Source organism: Amblyomma americanum, chromosome 6 (assembly GCF_052857255.1).
Source record: "Amblyomma americanum isolate KBUSLIRL-KWMA chromosome 6, ASM5285725v1, whole genome shotgun sequence".
Classification (NCBI taxonomy): domain Eukaryota; kingdom Metazoa; phylum Arthropoda; class Arachnida; order Ixodida; family Ixodidae; genus Amblyomma; species Amblyomma americanum.
This window is the reverse complement of record NC_135502.1, coordinates 184,052,955-184,075,339: the sequence shown is the minus strand read 5'-3', so window position 1 is coordinate 184,075,339 and position 22,385 is coordinate 184,052,955.

The following is a 22,385-nucleotide window of genomic DNA, read 5'->3' as shown; positions in this document are numbered from 1 at the left end:
GACTAGGGCTGCTAGTGCAAAACATTTCAATTTGCCCGCCTGTCACAATACTTACGGGCAATGATTATTAGAATTCAATTGAGTTTTAATCTGGAATGGCATTCCTAATGAGGTTAAAACAGGAACAAATTTTGTACATGATACCTCAAAATGTTCTTGATGAATATGGGAAGTATATGGTATGAATTTTTACTCTTTGTTTCGAAGAGAAATATGTTTTTGTGAGCGTTTTGTTTGTATTCCTGTATTTTTTCTGCGCAAATCTTATACCGTTCTAATTTTCATTTTAGGAATAGAAATGTTCGTTTCCGCGTGCTGCAAATATGTTGTAGTGTATTGTGTTGGACCCGAAACTAGCCCCTGGCTATGGGTCCAGTTATTATTGTACATATTGAATTGTGCTCAGTTTCATTTTCGAAAAAAAACGTCACCTCGCTCACGGTGCCACCATGCCCCGTTCCGAAGAACGGAGCGTGACTCTGTTTAAAGCAGTTTGACGTCGCTGTCGCAGTGTCTCCCGTGATACTTCGAGGGCCGTGGACAGCGGTGCACTGCTTCTACAGGGGCTTATGCCGTGTTGCTCGATGTTCCTTGTAGCATCGGAGCTCTCGCAGTTACATCTGTTCAGCGTTTTCAGGTCGCTGTCGGTAATCCTGGCCATCTCATGAGCAATGCAGCCAGGTGGAACAAAACCAACAATCTGAACTAAAAAGACGCAATAGTTCCTTAACGTCACCTCGCTCATGGTGCCACCATGTCCCGTTCCGATGTACGGAGTGCGACTCTGTTTAAAGCAGTTTGACGTCGATGTCGCAGCGGCTCCCATGTTACTCCAAGGGCCGTGGACAGTAGTGTACCGTTTCCCCCAGGGGCTGAAGCCTTGTTAGTCGATGTTCCTTGTAGCGTCGTAACTGTCCGTTTTACATCTGTTCAGCGTTTTCACGTCGCTGTCAGTAATCAAGGCGTTCTCGTGACCGATGCAGCCAGGTAGAACAAAGCCAACAATCTGAACCAAAAAGACGAAATAGTTCCTCAGCGTCATCTCGCTCACGGTGCCACATGCCCTGTTCAGATGTACAGAGCGTGACTCTGTTTTAGGCAGTTTGACGTCGATGTCGCAGCGGCTCCCATGTTACTCCGAGAACTGTTCCCACAGACGCTGATGGCGTGTTGCTCGATGTTCCTTGTAACATTGTAACTCTCGGAGATACATGTGTTCAGCGTTTATAGGTCGCTGTCGGTAATCCAGGCGTTCTCATGAGCAATGCAGCAAGGTTGAGCAAAACAAAAAAGACGAAATAGTTTAAAGTCATGTCACTCACGGTGCCACCATGCCCTGTTCCGCTGAACGGAGCGTGACTCTGTTTAAAGCAGTTTGACGTCGATGTCGCAGTAGTTCTCATCCTACTCCGAGGGCCTTGGACAGCAGTGGACCGTTCCCACAGGAGCTGATGCCGTGTTGCTGGATGTTCCTTGTAGCATCGTAACTCTTGGTATTAGAGCTGTCCAGCGTATTCAGGTCACTGTTGGTAATCCAGACGTTCTCATGAGCAATGCAGCCAGGTAGAACAAAACCAACAATCTGAACCAAGAAGTCGAAATAGTTCCTCAACGTCATCTCGCTCGCGGTGCCACCATGCCCCGTTCAGATGAACGGAGCGTGACTCTGTTTAAAGCATTTTGACGTCAATGTCGCAGCGGCTCCCATGTTACTCCGAGGGCCGTGGACAGCAGTAAGCCGTTCCCACAGGGGCTGATGCCATGTTGCTCTATGTTCTTTGTAGCATCGTAACTCTCGATATTACATCTGTTCAGCGTTTATAGGTCGCATTTGCTAATCCAGGCCTTTCATGAGCAATGCAGCAAGTTAGAACAAAACCAACAATCTGAACCAAAAAGGCGAAATAGTTCCACAACCTCATCTCGCTCAAGGCGCCACCATGCCCCGTTCCGATGAACAGAGCGTGACCCTGTTGAAAGCAGTTTGACGTCGATGTCGCAGTGGCTATCATGTTATTCCGTGGGCCGGGGACTGCGGTGGACTGTTCCCACAAGTGCTGATGCCATGTTGCTCGATGTTCCTTGTAGCGTCGTAACTCTCGGAGTTACGTCTGTTTAATATTTTCAGGTCGTGGTCGGTAATCCAGGCGTTCTCATGAGCAATGCAGCCAGGTATAACAAAACCAACAATCTGAACTAAAAAATACGAAACAATTCCTCAACATCATCTCGCTCACGGTGCCACCATGCCCAGTTCTGATTAACGGTGTGTGACTGTTTAAAGCAGTTTGACGTCGATGTCGCAGCGACCCCCATGTTATTCCGAGGGCCGTGGACAGCAGTGTACCGTTCTCACAGGGGCTGATGCCGTGTTGCTCGATGTTCCTTGTAGCAACGTAACTCTCGGAGTTACATCTGTTCAGCGTTTATAGGTCGCTGTCGGCAATGCAGGCGTTCTCATGAGCAATGCAGCAAGGTAGAAAAAACCAACGATCTGAACCAAAAAGACGAAATAGCTCCCCAGCGTCATCTCGCTCAAGGCGCCACTATGCCCCGATTCGATGAACGGAGCGTGACCCTGTTTAAAGCAGTTTGACGTCGATGTCACAGCGGCTCCTATGTTACTCCGAGGGCCGGGGACTGCGGTGGACTGTTTCCACAGGGCTGATGCCATGTTGCTCGATGTTCCTTGTAGCATCGTAAATCTCGGAGTTACGTCTGTTTAGTGTTTTCAGGTCGTGGTCGGTAATCCAGGCGTTCTCATGAGCAATGCAGCCAGGTATAACAAAACCAACAATCTGAACTAAAAATACGAAACAGTTCCTCAACGTCATCTCGCTCACGGTGCCACCATGCCCCGTTCTCATGAATTCTACCAGGCTGCATTGCTCGAGTGAACACCTGCATTTAAGACAGCGACCTGGAAACGCTGAATTACTGTAATACCGTGGGTTACGAAGCTACAAGGAACATCGAGCAACACGGCATCAGCACGTGTGGAACCGATTCACCACTGTTCACGTCCTCCAGCGTAACATCGGCAGCTGCTAGAAAACATTGACGTCACACTGCTTTAAATCGAGTCACGCTTCGTTCTTTGGCACTGGGCATGGTGGCACCCTGAGTGACGGGATGTTGAGGAACCATTTCGTCTTTTTGGTTCACGTTCTTGGCTTCGTTCTACAAGGCTGCATTGCTCGAGTGAACACCTGCATTTACGACAGCGACCTAAAAACGCTGAATTACTGTATTACCGACAGTTACGACGCTACAAGCGACATCGAGCAACGCGGCATCAGCACCTGTGGCACCGATCCACCACTGTTCACGGCCCCTAGCGTAACATCGGCATCTGCTGCAACAATGACGTCACACTGCTTTAAATCTAGTCACGTTTCGTTCTTTGGCACAAGGCATGGTGGCACTCTGAGCGAGGTGATGTTAAAGAACCGTTTCGTCTTTTTGGATCAGGTTCTTTGCTTCGTTCTACCAGGTTGCATTGCTCGAGTGAACACCTGCATTTAAGACAGCGACCTGAAAACGCTGAATTACTGTGATACCGAGGGTTACGACGCTACAAGGAAAATTGAGCAACATAGCATCAGCACGTGTGGAACCGATTCACCACTGTTCACGTGCCCCAGCGTAACATCTGCGTTTTCAGTTAGCTGTCGTAAATGCAGGTGTTCACTCGAGCAATGCAGCCTGGTAGAACGAAGCCAAGAACCTGAATCAAAAAGACGAAATGGTTCCTCAGCATCACCTCGCTCAGAGTACAACCATGCCTTGTACCAAAAAACGAATCGTGACTCGATTTAAAGCAGTCTGACATCAATGTTGCAGCAGATGCCGATATTTCGCTGGGGGCGGTGAACAGTGGTGAATCAGTTCCACACGTGCTGATGCTATGTTGCTCAATTTTCCTTGAAGCTTCGTCACCCTCGGTATCACAGTAATTCAGCGTTTTCAGGTCGCTGTCTTAAATGCAGGTGTTCACTCGAGCAATGCAGCCTGGTAGAACGAAGTCAAGAACCTAAACCAAAAAGACGAAATGGTTCCCCAACATCACCTCGCTCAGAGTGCCACCATGCCTTGTGCCAAAGAATGAAACATGACTCGATTTAAAGCAGTGTGACGTCAATGTTGCAGCAGATGCCGATGTTACGCTGGGGCACGTGAACAGTGGTGAATCGGTTCCACACGTGCTGATGCTATGTTGCTCAATTTTCCTTGTAGCGTCGTAACCCTCGGTATCACAGTAATTCAGCGTTTTCAGGTCGCTGTCTTAAATGCAGGTGTTCACTCGAGCAATGCAACCTGGTAGAACGAAGCAAAGAACCTGATCCAAAATAACGAAACGGTTCTTTAACATCACCTCGCTCAGAGTGCCACCATGCCTTGTGCCAAAGAACGAAACGTGACTAGATTTAAAGCAGTGTGACGTCATTGTTGCAGCAGATGCCGATGTTACGCTAGGGGCCGTGAACAGTGGTGGATCGGTGCCACAGGTGCTGATGCCGCGTTGCTCGATGTCGCTTGTAGCGTCGTAACTGTCGGTAATACAGTAATTCAGCGTTTTTAGGTCGCTGTCGTAAATGCAGGTGTTCACTCGAGCAATGCAGCCTTGTAGAACGAAGCCAAGAACGTGAACCAAAAAGACGAAATGGTTCCTCAACATCCCGTCACTCAGGGTGCCACCATGCCCAGTGCCAAAGAACGAAGCGTGACTCGATTTAAAGCAGTGTGACGTCAATGTTTTCTAGCAGCTGCCGATGTTACGCTGGAGGACGTGAACAGTGGTGAATCGGTTCCACACGTGCTGATGCCGTGTTGCTCGATGTTCCTTGTAGCTTCGTAACCCACGGTATTACAGTAATTCAGCGTTTCCAGGTCGCTGTCTTAAATGCAGGTGTTCACTCGAGCAATGCAGCCTGGTAGAATTCATGAGAACGGGGCATGGTGGCACCGTGAGCGAGATGACGTTGAGGAACTGTTTCGTATTTTTAGTTCAGATTGTTGGTTTTGTTATACCTGGCTGCATTGCTCATGAGAACGCCTGGATTACCGACCACGACCTGAAAACACTAAACAGACGTAACTCCGAGATTTACGATGCTACAAGGAACATCGAGCAACATGGCATCAGCCCTGTGGAAACAGTCCACCGCAGTCCCCGGCCCTCGGAGTAACATAGGAGCCGCTGTGACATCGACGTCAAACTGCTTTAAACAGGGTCACGCTCCGTTCATCGAATCGGGGCATAGTGGCGCCTTGAGCGAGATGACGCTGGGGAGCTATTTCGTCTTTTTGGTTCAGATCGTTGGTTTTTTCTACCTTGCTGCATTGCTCATGAGAACGCCTGCATTGCCGACAGCGACCTATAAACGCTGAACAGATGTAACTCCGAGAGTTACGTTGCTACAAGGAACATCGAGCAACACGGCATCAGCCCCTGTGAGAACGGTACACTGCTGTCCACGGCCCTCGGAATAACATGGGGGTCGCTGCGACATCGACGTCAAACTGCTTTAAACAGAGTCACGCTCTGTTCATCGGAACGGGACATGGTGTCAGCGTGAGCGACATGACGATGAGCAACTATTTCGTCTTTTTGGTTCAGATTGTTGGTTTTGTTCTACCTGGCTGCAATGCTCACGAGAACGCCTGGATTACTGAGAGCGTCCTGAAAATGCTGAACAGATGTAATACCGAGAGTTACGATGCTACAAGGAGCATCGAGCAACATGGCATCAGCCCTTGTGGGAACATTCCACCGCACTCCCCAGCCCTCGGAATAAGATGGGAGCCACTGTGACATCGACGTCAAACTGCTTTAACAGGGTCACGCTCCATTCATCGGAACGGGGCATGGTGGCGCCTTGAGCGAGATGACGTTGAGGAACTATTCCGCCTTTTTGGTTCAGATTGTTGGTTTTGTTCTGCCTTGCTGCATTGCTCATGAAACGCCTGGATTACCGACAGCGACCTATAAACGCTGAACAGATGTAATATCGACCGTTACGAAGCTAGAAAGAACATCGAGCAACATGGCATCAGCCCCTGTGGGAACGGTCCACTGCTGTCCACGGCCCTCGGAGTAACATGGCAGCCGTTTCGACATTGACGTGAAAATGCTTTAAACAGAGAAACGCTCCGTTCATCGGAACTGGGCGTGGTGGCGCCGTGAGCGATATGACATTGAGGAACTATTTCGTCTTCTTGGTTCAGATTGTTGGTTTTGTTCAACTTTGCTGCATTGCTCATGAGAACGTCTGGATTACCGACAGCGACCTGAATAAGCTGGACAGCTCTAATACCAAGTGTTACGATGCTACAAGGAACATCCAGCAACACGGCATCAGCTCTTTTGGGAACGGCCCACTGCTGTCCAAGGCCCTCGGAGTAGCATGAGAACCACTGCGACATCGACGTCAAACTGCTTTAAACAGAGTCACGCTCCGTTCAGCGGAACGGGGCATGGTGGCACCGTGAGTGACATGACTTTGAACTATTTCGACTTTTTTGTTTTGTTCTACCTTGCTGCATTGCTCATGAGAACACCTGGATTACCGACAGCGACCTATAAACGCTGAACAGATGTAACTCCGAGAGTTACGATGCTACAAGGAACATCGAGCAACACGGCATCAGCCCCTGTGGGAACAGTTCTCGGAATAACATGGGAGCCGCTGCGACATCGACGTCAAACTGCTTAAAACAGAGTCACGTTCTGTACATCTTAACAGGGCATGGTGGCATCGTGAGCGAGTTGACGTTGAAGAAATATTTCGTATTTTATATTCAGATTGTTGGTTTCGTTATACCATGCCGCATTGCTCATGAGAACACCTCGATTACCGACTACGACCTGAAAACACTGAACAGACGTAACTCCGAGAGTTACGATGCTACAAGGAACATCGCGCAACACGGCATCAGCCCCTGTGGGAACAGTCCACCGCTGTCCACGGCCCTCGGAATAACACGGGAGCCGCTGCGACATTGACGTCAAACTGCTTTAAACAGTCACACACCGTTAATCAGAACTGGGCATGGTGGCACCGTGAGCGAGATGACGTTGAGGAATTGTTTCGTATTTTTTAGTTCAGATTGTTGGTTTTGTTATACCTGGCTGCATTGCTCATGAGAACGCCTGGATTACCGACCACGACCTGAAAATATTAAACAGACGTAACTCCGAGAGTTACGACGCTACAAGGAACATCGAGCAACATGGCATCAGCACTTGTGGGAACAGTCCACCGCAGTCCCCGGCCCACAGAATAACATGATAGCCACTGCGACATCGACGTCAAACTGCTTTCAACAGGGTCACGCTCTGTTCATCGGAACGGGGCATGGTGGCGCCTTGAGCGAGATGAGGTTGTGGAACTATTTCGCCTTTTTGGTTCAGATTGTTGGTTTTGTTCTAACTTGCTGCATTGCTCATGAAAGGCCTGGATTAGCAAATGCGACCTATAAACGCTGAACAGATGTAATATCGAGAGTTACGATGCTACAAAGAACATAGAGCAACATGGCATCAGCCCCTGTGGGAACGGTCCACTGCTGTCCACGGCCCTCGGAGTAACATGGGAGCCGCTGCGACATTGACGTCAAAATGCTTTAAACAGAGTCACGCTCCGTTCATCTGAACGGGGCATGGTGGCACCCGCGAGCGAGATGACGTTGAGGAACTATTTCGACTTCTTGGTTCAGATTGTTGGTTTTGTTCTACCTGGCTGCATTGCTCATGAGAACGTCTGGATTACCAACAGTGACCTGAATACGCTGGACAGCTCTAATACCAAGAGTTACGATGCTACAAGGAACATCCAGCAACACGGCATCAGCTCCTGTGGGAACGGTCCACTGCTGTCCAAGGCCCTCGGAGTAGGATGAGAACTACTGCGACATCGACGTCAAACTGCTTTAAACAGAGTCACGCTCCGTTCAGCGGAACAGGGCATGGTGGCACCGTGAGTGACATGACTTTAAACTATTTCGTCTTTTTTGTTTTGCTCTACCTTGCTGCATTGCTCATGAGAACGCCTGGATTACCGACAGCGACCTATAAACGCTGAACACATGTATCTCCGAGAGTTACAATGCTACAAGGAACATCGAGCAACACGCCATCAGCGTCTGTGGGAACAGTTCTCGGAGTAACATGGGAGCCGCTGCGACATCGACGTCAAACTGCCTAAAACAGAGTCACGCTCTGTACATCTGAACAGGGCATGTGGCACCGTGAGCGAGATGACGCTGAGGAACTATTTCGTCTTTTTGGTTCAGATTGTTGGCTTTGTTCTACCTGGCTGCATCGGTCACGAGAACGCCTTGATTACTGACAGCGACGTGAAAACGCTGAACAGATGTAAAACGGAGAGTTACGACGCTACAAGGAACATCGACTAACAAGGCTTCAGCCCCTGGGGGAAACGGTACACTACTGTCCACGGCCCTTGGAGTAACATGGGAGCCGCTGCGACATCGACGTCAAACTGCTTTAAACAGAGTCGCACTCCGTACATCGGAACGGGACATGGTGGCACCATGAGCGAGGTGACGTTAAGGAACTATTGCGTCTTTTTAGTTCAGATTGTTGGTTTTGTTCCACCTGGCTGCATTGCTCATGAGATGGCCAGGATTACCGACAGCGACCTGAAAACGCTGAACAGATGTAACTGCGAGAGCTCCGATGCTACAAGGAACATCGAGCAACACGGCATAAGCCCCTGTAGAAGCAGTGCACCGCTGTCCACGGCCCTCGAAGTATCACGGGAGACACTGCGACAGCGACGTCAAACTGCTTTCAACAGAGTCACGCTCCGTTCTTCGGAACGGGGCATGGTGGCACCGTGAGCGAGGTGACGTTTTTTTTCGAAAATGAAACTGAGCACAATTCAATATGTACAATAATAACTGGACCCATAGCCAGGGGCTAGTTTCGGGTCCAACACAATACAATACAACATATTTGCAGCACGCGGAAACGAACATTTCTATTCCTAAAATGAAAATTAGAACGGTATAAGATTTGCGCAGAAAAAATACAGGAATACAAACAAAACGCTCACAAAAACATATTTCTCTTCGAAACAAAGAGTAAAAATTCATACCATATACTTCCCATATTCATCAAGAACATTTTGAGGTATCATGTACAAAATTTGTTCCTGTTTTAACCTCATTAGGAATGCCATTCCAGATTAAAACTCAATTGAATTCTAATAATCATTGCCCGTAAGTATTGTGACAGGCGGGCAAATTGAAATGTTTTGCACTAGCAGCCCTAGTCTCCCTTTTAGGAGTTATAAAAATACTGTGGGGAAGCGGTTCATTGAGCTCTAGTATTTTATGAATTGTCTGGGCTATCTTTAATGTATACATGAAATGGAAAGGTAGAATGCCGGTGGACTTGAAAAGTGGTTCTGCAGTCAGTGTATTTTGAATAAGTAATTATTCTTATCGCTCTCTTCTGCAATCAGATTACAGGTTCGAGATATGTGGGGTATGTGTTAGCCCATGACTTCATGCAGTAGATTAGCTGGCTTTGTATAAAAGCAAAGTAGAGTATTCGGAGTATAGAGAAATTAAAGCATTCTCGCGCTTGTAATAAAATATAGCAACCATTAGCCAGCTTTGAGCAAACTTGCTTTACTTGATTCTTCCAGTGCATATCAGAATCAAGATATACGCCAAGATATTTAAAACTGCTTACTTCTTGTATTGGCTGGTTATTTAAATACAAAGGAGCATTTTGGTAGTTAAATTTTTTCCCCTAGAGCGGAACAAAGTATATTTGGTTTTCTGAATGTTAACGGAGAGGTGGTTGTTAGTAAACCAGTTAAGAACCATTTCCATCTCTTCGTTTATCTTTTTGTTGAGTTCATCGATTGTGTCTTCTATAAATATTAAAGCTGTGTCATTAATGTACATCACAGCTTGAGAATGTTTTAGTATAGACGGGAGGTCATTTACATAAAGCGAGAAAAACATTGGTCCCAGAACTGAGCCCTGTGGCACCCCAGTCAGCACGACCTGCGCCCCAGAAATCACGTTATTCATTACAACATGCTGTACGCGGTTTGTAAGGTAACTATTGAAAAAATCTAACATTTTCCCTCGGAAGCCATACTTAATGAGTTTATCAACAAGGATTGTATGATTAACCGTATCGAATGCCTTTTTAATATCTAAATACACCACTATGGCAATCTTATTATCGTTGAGGGCAGTATTTATCATTTGCGATAGGACAAGGACTGCGGATGCTGTTGATCTATGCGGCGTGAAGCCATGCTGACTTGGGCATATAATATTAAACTTACCTATAAATTTCTTTATGCGTATACATAGTATTTTTCAAAAACTGTATTGATGACGTTGAGGAACTATTTCGTATTCTTAGTTCACATTCTTGGTTTTATTATAGCAGGCTGCATTGCTCATGAGAACGCCTCGATTACCGACCACGACCTGAAAATACTGAACAGACGTAACTCCGAGACTTACGATGCTACAAGGAACATCGAGCAACACGGCATCAGCCCCTGTGGGTACAGTCCACCGCTGTCCACGGCCCTCGGAATAACACGGGATCCACTGGGACATCGACGTCAAACTGCTTTAAACAGAGTCACGCTCTGTTCATCGGTGGGAACATGGTGGCACCGTGAACGACATGACGTTGAGGAACTATTTCGTCTTTTTGGTTCAGATTGTTGGTTTTGTTCTACCTGGCTGCAATGCTCACGAGAACGCCTGGATACTGAGAGCGACCTGAGAATGCAGAACAGATGTAATACCGAGAGTTACGATGCTACAAGGAACATCGAGCAACACGGCATCAGCCCCTGTGGGAACAGTCCACCGCAGTCCACGACCCTCGGAGTAACATGGGTGCCGCTGTGACATCGACGTCAAACTGCTTTAAACAGGGTCACGCTCCGTTCATCGGAACGGGGCATTGTGGCGCCTTGAGCGAGATGACGTTGAGGAGCTATTTCCTCTTTTTGGTTCAGATTGTTGGTTACGTTCTACCTTGCTGCATTGTTCATGAGAACGCCTGGATTACCGACAGCGACCTATAAACGCTGAACAGATGTAATATCGACAGTTACGATGCTAGAAAGAACATCGACCAACAAGCCATCAGCCCCTGTGGGAATGGTCCGCTGCTGTACACGGCCCTCGCAGTAACATGGGAGCCGCTGCGACATTGACGTCAAAATGCTTTAAACAGACTCACACTCCGTTCATCGGAACGGGACATTGTGGTAGCGTTAGCGACATGACGATGAGGATCTATTTCGTCTTTTTGGTTCAGATTGTTGGTTTTGTTCTACCTGGCTGCAGTGCTCACGAGAACGCCTGGACTTCCGACAGCGACATCAAAACGCTGAACAGATATAATACCCAGAGTTACGATGCTACAAGGAACATCGAGCAACAAGGCATCAGCCCCTGTGGGAACGGTACGCTGTTGTCCACGGTCCTCGGAGTAACAGAGGAGCCGCTGCGACATCGACGTCAAACTGCTTTAAACAGAGTCACGCTCCGTTCATCGGAACGGGGCATGGTGGCACCGTGAGCCAGATGACGTTGAAGAACTATTTCGTCTTTTTGGTTCTGATTGTTGGTTTTGTTCTACCTGGCTGCATTGCTCATGAGAACGCCTGGATTACCGACAGCGACCTGAAAACGCTTAACAGATGTAACTCAGAGAGTTACGATGCTACAAAAAACATCGAGCAACACGGCATCAGCCCCTGTGGGAACGGTACACTGCTGTCCACGGCCCTCGGAGTAACATGGGAGCCTCTGCGACGTCGACTTCAACCTGCTTTAAACGAAGTCACGCTCCGTTCACCGGAACGGAACATGGTGGCGCCGTGAGCGAGATGACGTTGAGGAAATATTTCGTATTTTTTGTTCAGATTATTGGTTTTTTTCTACCTGGCTGCATTGCTCACGAGAACGCCTGGATTACCGACAGCGACCTGAAAACGCTGAACAGATGCAACTCCGAGAGCTACGATGCAACAAGGAACATCGAGCAACACGGCATCAGCCCCGGTGGGAACAGTCCACCGCTCTCCACAGCCCTCGGAGTAACATAGGAGCCTCTGCGACAGTGATCTCAAAATGGTTCATACAGATTCACGGTCCGTTCATCGGAACGGGACATGGTGGCACCATGAGCGAGATGACGTTGAGGAACTATTTCGTCTTTTTCGTTATGATTGTTGGTTTTGTTCTACCTGGCTGCATTGCTCACGAGAATGCCTGGACTACCGGCAGCGACCTGAAAACGCTTAATACCCTGAGTTACGATGCCACAAGGAAGATTTATCAACACGGCATCAGGCCCTGTGGGAACAGTTCTCGGAGTAACATGGAAGCCGCTACGACATATACGTCAAACTGATTTAAACAGAGTCACGCTCCGTTCATCGGAACGGGACATGGTGGTAGCGTGAGCGACATGACGATGAGGAAATATTTCGTCTTTTTGGTTAAGATTGTTGGTTTTGTTCTACCTGGCTGTATTGCTCACGAGAACGCCTGGATTACCGACAGCGACCTGAAAACGCTGAACAGATGTAACTCCTAGAGTTACGATGCTACAAGGAACATCGAGCAACACGGCATCAGCCGCGGTGGGAACAGTCCACCGCTTCCCACAGCCCTCGGAGTAACATAGGAGCCGCTGCGACATTGATGTCAAAATGCTTTAAACAGAGTCACGCTCCGTTCATCGGAACGGGGCATGGTGGCACCGTGAGCGAGATGACGTTGAGGAACTATTTCGTCTTTTTGGTTCTGACTGTTGGTTTTGTTCTACCTGGCTCCATTGCTCACGAGAACGCCTGGATTACCGACAGCGACCTGAAAACGCTGAACAGATGTAACTCCGAGAGTTACGATGCTACAAGGAACATCGAGCAACACGGCATCAGCCCCGGTGGGAACAGTCCACCGCTCTCCACAGCCCTCGGAGTAACAAAGGAGCCGCTGCGACATTGCTGTCAAAATGCTTTCAACAGAGTCACGCTCCGTTCATCGGAACGGGACATGGTGGCAGCGTTAGCGACATGACGATGAGGTATTTCGTCTTTTTGGTTCAGATTGTTGGTTTTGTTTTACCTGGTTGCAGTGCTCACGAGAACGCCTGGACTACCGACAGCGACCTCAAAACGCTGGACAGATGTAATACCCAGAGTTACGATGCTACAAGGAACATCGAGCAACACGGCATCAGCCCCTGTGGGAACGGTACGCTGTTGTCCACGGTCCTCGGAGTAACAGAGGAGCCGCTGCGACATCGACGTCAAACTGCTTTAAACAGAGTCACGCTCCGTTCATCGGAACGGGGCCTGGTGGCGCCTAGAGCGAGACGACGTTGAGGAACAATTTCGTCTTTTTGGTTCAGATTGATGGTTTTGTTCTACCTGGCTGTATTGCTCATGAGAACGCCTGGATTACCGACAGCGACCTGAAAACGCTGAACAAATGTAGCTCAACAAGTTACGATGCTACAAGGAACATCGAGCAACACGGCATCAGCACCAGTGGGAACAGTCCACCGCTCTCCAGAGCGCTCAGTAACACAGGAGCCGCTGCGACATTGATGTCAAAATGCTTTAAACATGGTCGCGCTCCGTTCATCGGAACGGGGCATGGTGGCACCGTGAGCGAGATGACGTCGAGGAACTATTTCGTCTTTTTGGTTCTGATTGTTGGTTTTGTTCTACCTGGCTGCATTGCTCATGAGAACGCCTGGATTACCGACAGCGACCTGAAAACGCTTAATAGATGTAACTCAGAGAGTTACGATGCTACAAGAAACATCGAGCAACACGGCATCAGCCCCTGTGGGAACGGTACACTGCTGTCCACGGCCCTCGGAGTACATGAAAGCCGCTGCGACATCGACGTCAAACTGCTTTAAACGGAGTCACGCTCCGTTCATCGGAACGGGACATGGTGGCAGCGTGAGCGACATGACGATGAGGCAATATTTCGTTTTTTTGGTTCAGATTGTTGGTTTTGTTCTACCTGGCTGCAATGCTCACGAGAACGCCTGGACTACCGACAGCTACCTGAAAACGCTGAACAGATGTAATACCGAGAGTTACGATGCTACAAGGAACATCGAGCAACACGGCATCAGACCCTGTGGGAACAGTTCTCGGAGTAACATGGGAGCTGCTGCGACATCGACGACAAACTGCTTTAAACAGAATCACGCTCCGTTCATCTGAACGGGGAGTGGTGGCACCGTGAGCGAGATGTCGTTGAGGAACTATTTCGTCTTTTAGTTCAGATTGTTGGTTTTGTTCTACCTGGCTGCATTGCTCATGAGAATGCCTGGATTACCGACAGCGACCTGAAAACGCTGAACAGATGTAACTCCGAGAGTTACGATGCTACAAGGAACATCGAGCAACACGGCATCAGCCTCTGTGGGAACGGTTCACTGCTGTCCACGGCTTTCGGAGCAAAATGGAAGCTGCTGCGACATCGATGTCAAACTGCTTTATACAGTGTCACGCTCCGTTCATCTGAACGGGACATGGTGGCACCGTGAGCGACCTGGAAACGCTGAATTACTGTAATACCGGTAGTTACGATGCTACACGTAACATAGAGCAACATGGCATCAGCCCCTGTGGGACCGATCCCCCACTGTTCTCGGCCCCCAGCGTAACATCGGTATCTGCTGCAACATTGAAGTCACACTGCTTTATATCTAGTCACGATTCGTTTTTTGGTACAAGGCATGGTGGCACTCTGAGCGAGGTGATGTTGAGGAACCATTTCGTCTTTTTGATTCAGGTTCTTGGCTTCGTTCTACCAGGCTGCATTGCTCGAGTGAACACCTGAATTTACGACAGCTAACTGAAAACGCAGAAATACTGCATTACCGAGAGTTACGGCGCTACAAAGAACATCGAGCAACACGGAATCAGCACCTGGGGAACCGATCTACCACTGTTCACGGCCCCTAGCGTAACACCGGCATCTGCTGCAACAATGACGTCACACTGCTTTAAATCGAGTCACGCTTCGTTCTTTGGCACTAGGCATGGTGGCACCCTGAGAGAGGTGATGTGGAACCATTTCGTCTTTTTGATTCAGGTTCTTGGCTTCATTCTACCAGGCTGCATTGCTCGAGTGAACACCTGAATTTACGACAGCGACCTGAAAACGCTGAATTTCTGTATTACCGAGAATTACCACGCTACAAGGGACATCGAACAACACGGCATCAGCACGCGTGGAACCGATCCACCATTGTTCACCGCCCCCAGCGTAACATCGGCATCTGCTGCAACATTGACGTCACACTGCTCTAAATCGAGTCACGATTCGTTCTTTGGCACAAGGCATGGTGGCACTCTGAGCGAGGTGATGTGTATTAACCATTTCGTCTTTTTGGTTCAGGTTCTTTGCTTCGTTCTACCAGGCTGCATTGCTCGAGTGAACACCTGCATTTACGACAGCTAACTGAAAACACTGAAATACTGTATTACCGAGAGTTACGACACTACAAGGAACATCGAGCAACACGGCATCAGCACGTGCAGAACCGATCCACCACTGTTGACCGCCCCCATCGTAATATCGGCATCTGCTGCAACATTGACATCGGACTGATTTAAATCGAGTCACGATTCGTTCTTTGGCAAAAGGCATGGTGACACTCTGAGCGAGGTGATGTTGAGGAACCATTTCGTCTCTTTGGTTCAAGTTCTTGGCTTCGTTCTACCAGGCTGCATTGCACGAGTGAACACCTGCATTTAAGACAGCGACCTGGAAACGCTGAATTACTGTAATACCGGTAGTTACGATGCTACACGTAACATAGAGCAACATGGCATCAGCCCCTGTGGGACCGATCCCCCACTGTTCTCGGCCCCCAGCGTAACATCGGTATCTGCTGCAACATTGAAGTCACACTGCTTTAAATCGAGTCACGTTTCGTTCTTTGGCACAATTCATGGTGGCACTCTGTGCGAGGTGATGTGTAGGAACCATTTCGTCTTTTTGGTTCAGGTTCATGGCTTCGTTCTACCAGGCTGCATTGCTCGAGTGAACACCTGCATTTTCGACAGCGACCTGAAACCGCAGAATTACTGTAATACCGAGAATTACGACGCTACAAGGAGCATCGAGGAACACGGCATCAGCACCTGTGGAACCGACCCACCTCTGTTCATAATCCCCATAGTAACATCGGAAGCTGCTGCAACATGATGTCACACTGCAATAAATCTAGTCACGCTTCGTTCTTTTGAACTGGCCGTGGTGGCACCCTGAGCGAGGTGATGTTGAGAAACCATTTCGTCTTTTGTTTCAGGTTCTTGGCTTTGTTCTACCGGGCTGCATTGCTCGAGTGACAGCGGCATTTACGACAGCGACCTGAAAATCCTGAATTACTGTATTACCGGTAGTTACGACGCTACAAGGAACATAGAGCAACACGGCATCAGCCCCTGTGGAACCTATCCACCACTGTTCACGGCCCCCAGCGTAACATCGGCATCTGCTGCAACATTGACGTCACACTGCTTTAACTCGAGTCACGTTTCGTTCTTTGGCACTGGGCATAGTGGCACCCTGAGCGAGGTGATGTTGAGGAACCATTTCGTCGGTTTGGTTCAGGTTCTTGGCTTCGTTGTACCAGGCTGCATTGCTCGAGTGAACACCTGCATTTAAGACAGCGACCTGAAAACGCTGAAATACTGCATTACGTAGAGTTCCGACGTTACCAGGAACATCGAACAACACGGAAACAGCACCTGTGGAACCGATCCACCACTGTTCACGGCCCCTAGCGTAACATCGGCATCTGCAGCAACAATGACGTCACACTGCTTTAAATCTAGTCACGTTTCGTTCTTTGGCACAGGGCATGGTGGCACTCTGAGCGAGGTGATGTTAAAGAACCGTATCGTCTTTTTGGATCAGGTTCTTTGCTTCGTTCTACCAGGTTGCATTGCTCGAGTGAACACCTGCATTTACGACAACGACCTGAAAACGCTGAGTTACTGTAATACCGAGAATTACGACGCTACGAGGAGCATCGAGGAGTACGGCATCAGCACCTGTGGAACCGACCCACCACTGTTCACGTTCCCCATAGTAACATCGGCAGCTGCTGCAACATTGACGTCACACTGCTTTAAATCGAGTCACGCTTCGTTCTTTGGCACTGGGCATGGTGGCACCCTGAGAGAGGTGATGTGGAACCATTTCGTCTTTTTGGTTCAGGTTCTTGGCTTCGTTCTACCAGGCTGCATTGCTCGATTGAACACCTGCATTTACGACAGCGACCTGAAAACGCTGAATTACTGTATTACCGAGAGTTACGACGCTACAAGGGACATCGAGCAACACGGCATCAGCACGTGTGGAACCGATCCACCACTGTTCACCGCCCCCAGCGTAACATCGGCTTGTGCTGCAACATTGACGTTACACTGCTTTAAATCGAGTCACGATTCGTTCTTTGGCACAAGGCATGGTGGCACCCTGAGCGAGGGGATGTTGAGGAACCATTTCGTCTTTTTAATTCAGGTTCTTGGCTTCGTTCTACCAGGCTGCATTGCTCGAGTGAACACCTGGATTTAAGACAGCGACCTGGAAACGCTGAATTACCGCAATACCGAGGGTTACGACGCTACAAGGAAAATTGAGTAACAGCATCAGCACGTGTAGAACCGATTCACCACTGTTCACGTGCCCCAGCGTAACATCGGAAGCTGCTGCAACATGATGTCACACTGCAATAAATCTAGTCACGCTTCGTTCTTTTGAACTGGCCGTGGTGGCACCCTGAGCGAGGTGATGTTGAGAAACCATTTCGTCTTTTGGTTCAGGTTCATGGCTTTGTTCTACCGGGCAGCATTGCTCGAGTGACAGCTGCATTTACGACAGCGACCTGAAAATCCTGACTTACTGTATTACTGGTAGTTACGACGCTACAAGGAACATAGAGCAACACGGCATCAGCCCCTGTGGAACCGATCCACCACTGTTCACCGCCCCCAGCGTAACATCGGCTTGTGCTGCAACATTGACGTTACACTGCTTTAAATCGAGTCACGATTCGTTCTTTGGCACAAGGCATGGTGGCACTCTGAGCGAGGGGATGTTGAGGAACCATTTCGTCTTTTTAATTCAGGTTCTTGGCTTCGTTCTACCAGGCTGCATTGCTCGAGTGAACACCTGGATTTAAGACAGCGACCTGGAAACGCTGAATTACCGCAATACCGAGGGTTACGACGCTACAAGGAACATCGAGCAACACGGCATCAGCACGTGCAGAACCGATCCACCACTGTTGACCGCCCCCAGCGTAATATCGGCATCTGCTGCAACATTGACATCGGACTGATTTAAATCGAGTCACGATTCGTTCTTTGGCAAAAGGCATGGTGACACTCTGAGCGAGGTGATGTTGAGGAACCATTTCGTCTCTTTGGTTCAAGTTCTTGGCTTCGTTCTACCAGGCTGCATTGCACGAGTGAACACCTGCATTTAAGACAGCGACCTGGAAACGCTGAATTTCTGTAATACCGGTAGTTACGATGCTACACGTAACATAGAGCAACATGGCATCAGCCCCTGTGGGACCGATCCCCCACTGTTCTCGGCCCCCAGCGTAACATCGGTATCTGCTGCAACATTGAAGTCACACTGCTTTAAATCGAGTCACGTTTCGTTCTTTGGCACAATTCATGGTGGCACTCTGTGCGAGGTGATGTGTAGGAACCATTTCGTCTTTTTGGTTCAGGTTCATGGCTTCGTTCTACCAGGCTGCATTGCTCGAGTGAACACCTGCATTTAAGACAGCTAACTGAAAACGCTGAAATACTGTATTACGGAGAGTTTCGACGCTACAGGGAACATCGAGCAACACGGCATCAGCACCTGTGGAGCCGATCTACCACTGTTCACGGCCCCTAGCGTAACATCGGCATCTGCTGCAACAATGACGTCACACTGCTTTATATCGAGTCACGTTTCGTTCTTTGGAACTGGGCATGGTGGCACCCTGAGCAAGGTGATGTTCAGGAAGCATTTCGTCTTTTTGGTTCAGGTTCTTGGCTTCGTTTTACCAGGTTGCATTGCTCGAGTGAACACCTGCATTTAAGACAGCGGCCTGAAAACGCTGAATTACAGTGATACCGAGGGTTACGACGCTACAAGGAAAATCGAGCAACATAGCATCAGCACGTGTGGAACCAATTCACCACTGTTCACGTGCCCCAGCGTAACATCGGCAGCTGCTGCAACATTGACGTCACACTGCTTTAAATCGAGTCACGTTTCGTTCTTTGGCACAATTCATGGTGGCACTCTGTGCGAGGTGATGTGTAGGAACCATTTCGTCTTTTTGGTTGAGGTTCTTGGCTTCGTTCTACCAGGCTGCATTGCTCGAGTGAACAACTGCATTTACGACAGCGACCTGAAAACGCTGAGTTACTGTAATACCGAGAATTACGACGCTACAAGGAGCATCGAGGAACACGGCATCAGCACCTGTGGAACCGACCCACCACTGTTCACGTTCCCCATAGTAACATCGGCAGCTGCTGCAACATTGACATCACACTGCTTTAAATCGAGTCACGCTTCGTTCTTTGGCACTGGGCATGGTGGCACCCTGAGAGAGGTGATGTGGAACCATTTCGTCTTTTTGGTTCAGGTTCTTGGCTTCGTTCAACCAGGCTGCATTGCTCGAGTGAACACCTGCATTTACGACAGCGACCTGAAAACGCTGAATTACCCTATTACCGACAGTTACGACGCTACAAGCGACATCGAGCAACGCGGCATCAGCACCTGTGGCACCGATCCACCACTGTTCACGGCCCCTAGCGTAACATCGGCATCTGCTGCAACAATGACGTCACACTGCTTTAAATCTAGTCACGTTTCGTTCTTTGGCACAAGGCATGGTGGCACTCTGAGCGAGGTGATGTTAAAGAACCGTTTCGTCTTTTTGGATCAGGTTCTTTGCTTCGTTCTACCAGGTTGCATTGCTCGAGTGAACACCTGCATTTAAGACAGCGACCTGAAAACGCTGAATTACTGTGATACCGAGGGTTACGACGCTACAAGGAAAATTGAGCAACATAGCATCAGCACGTGTGGAACCGGTTCACCACTGTTCACGTGCCCCAGCGTAACATCGGCATCTGCTGCAACATTGACGTCACACTGCTTTAAATCGAGTCATGTTTCATTCTTTGGCACAAGGCATGGTGGCACTCTGAGCGAGGTGATGTTGGGGAACCATTTCGTCTTTTTGGTTCAGGTTCTTGACTTCGTTCTACCAGGCTGCATTGCTCGAGTGAACACCTGCATTTGCGACAGCGACCTGAAAACGCTGAATTTCTGTATTACCGAGAATTACCACGCTACAAGGGACATCGAACAACACGGCATCAGCACGTGTGGAACCGATCCAATATTGTTCACCGCCCCCAGCGGAATATCGGCATCTGCTGCAACATTGATGTCACACTGCTTTAAATCTAGTCACGATTCGTTTTTTGGTACAAGGCATGGTGGCACTCTGAGCGAGGTGATGTTGAGGAACCATTTCGTCTTTTTGATTCAGGTTCTTGGCTTCGTTCTACCAGGCTGCATTGCTCGAGTGAACACCTGCATTTACGACAGCTAACTGAAAACGCAGAAATACTGCATTACCGAGAGTTACGACACTACAAGGAACATCGAGCAACACGGAATCAGCACCTGGGGAACCGATCTACCACTGTTCACGGCCCCTAGCGTAACACCGGCATCTGCTGCAAGAATGACGTCACACTGCTTTAAATCGAGTCACGTTTCGTTCTTTGGCACAAGGCATGGTGGCACTCTGAGCGAGGTGATGTGTATTAACCATTTCGTCTTTTTGGTTCAGGTTCTTTGCTTTGTTCTACCAGGCTGCATTGCTCGAGTGAACACCTGCATTTACGACAGCTAACTGAAAACACTGAAATACTGTATTACCGAGAGTTACGACGCTACAAGGAACATCGAGCAACACGGCATCAGCACGTGCAGTACCGATCCACCACTGTTGACCGCCCCCAGCGTAATATCGGCATCTGCTGCAACTTTGACGTCGGACTGATTTAAATCGAGTCACGATTCGTTCTTTGGCACAAGGCATGGTGACACTCTGAGCGAGGTGATGTTGAGGAACCATTTCGTCTCTTTGGTTCAAGTTCTTGGCTTCGTTCTACCAGGCTGCATTGCACGAGTGAACACCTGCATTTAGGACAGCGACCTGGAAACGCTGAATTACTGTAATACCGGTAGTTACGATGCTACACGGAACATAGAGCAACATGGCATTAGCCCCTGTGGGACCGATCCACCGCTGTTCTCGGCCCCCAGCGTAACATCGGTATCTGCTGCAACATTGAAGTCACACTGCTTTAAATCGAGTCACGTTTCGTTCTTTGGCACAATTCATGGTGGCAATCTGTGCGAGGTGATGTGTAGGAACCATTTCGTCTTTTTGGTTCAGGTTCATGGCTTCGTTCTACCAGGCTGCATTGCTCGAGTGAACACCTGCATTTTCGACAGCGACCTGAAAACGCTGAATTACTGTAATACCGAGAATTACGACGCTACAAGGAGCATCGAGGAACACGGCATCAGCACCTGTGGAACCGATCCACCATTGTTCACCGCCCCCAGCGTAACATCGGCATCTGCTGCAACATTGACGTCACACTGCTCTAAATCGAGTCACGATTCGTTCTTTGGCACAAGGCATGGTGGCACTCTGAGCGAGGTGATGTGTATTAACCATTTCGTCTTTTTGGTTCAGGTTCTTTGCTTCGTTCTACCAGGCTGCATTGCTCGAGTGAACTACTGCATTTACGACAGCTAACTGAAAATACTGAAATACTGTATTACCGAGAGTTACGACACTACAAGGAACATCGAGCAACACGGCATCAGCCCCTGTGGAACCTATCCACCACTGTTCACGGCCCCCAGCGTAACATCGGCATCTGCTGCAACATTGACGTCACACTCGGTGGCTGTGCCACAACACTGCCAGCTAACCCTATGGTTTTCGCCATGCAGGTGCTCATCGCCGCATTCACCTGCGTGTTGCCTGCTCTGCTGACTTCGCACTGGAGTGTGCCGTCGAGGCATGCGCCGGAGTGGAAAAAAAGCAGATTGGACACCGACTTCGTGACTGTCATCGCCGCTGCAACACGTGCTCAAGCAACATCCGTGGATGCCTGGGAACTCGACCGACGTTGGGCGGCCCAAGCGAAAGGAACAACAATCCACCAGCAGCATATAAAAGAACAGCGACCTTCAGTAACACTCTGTGG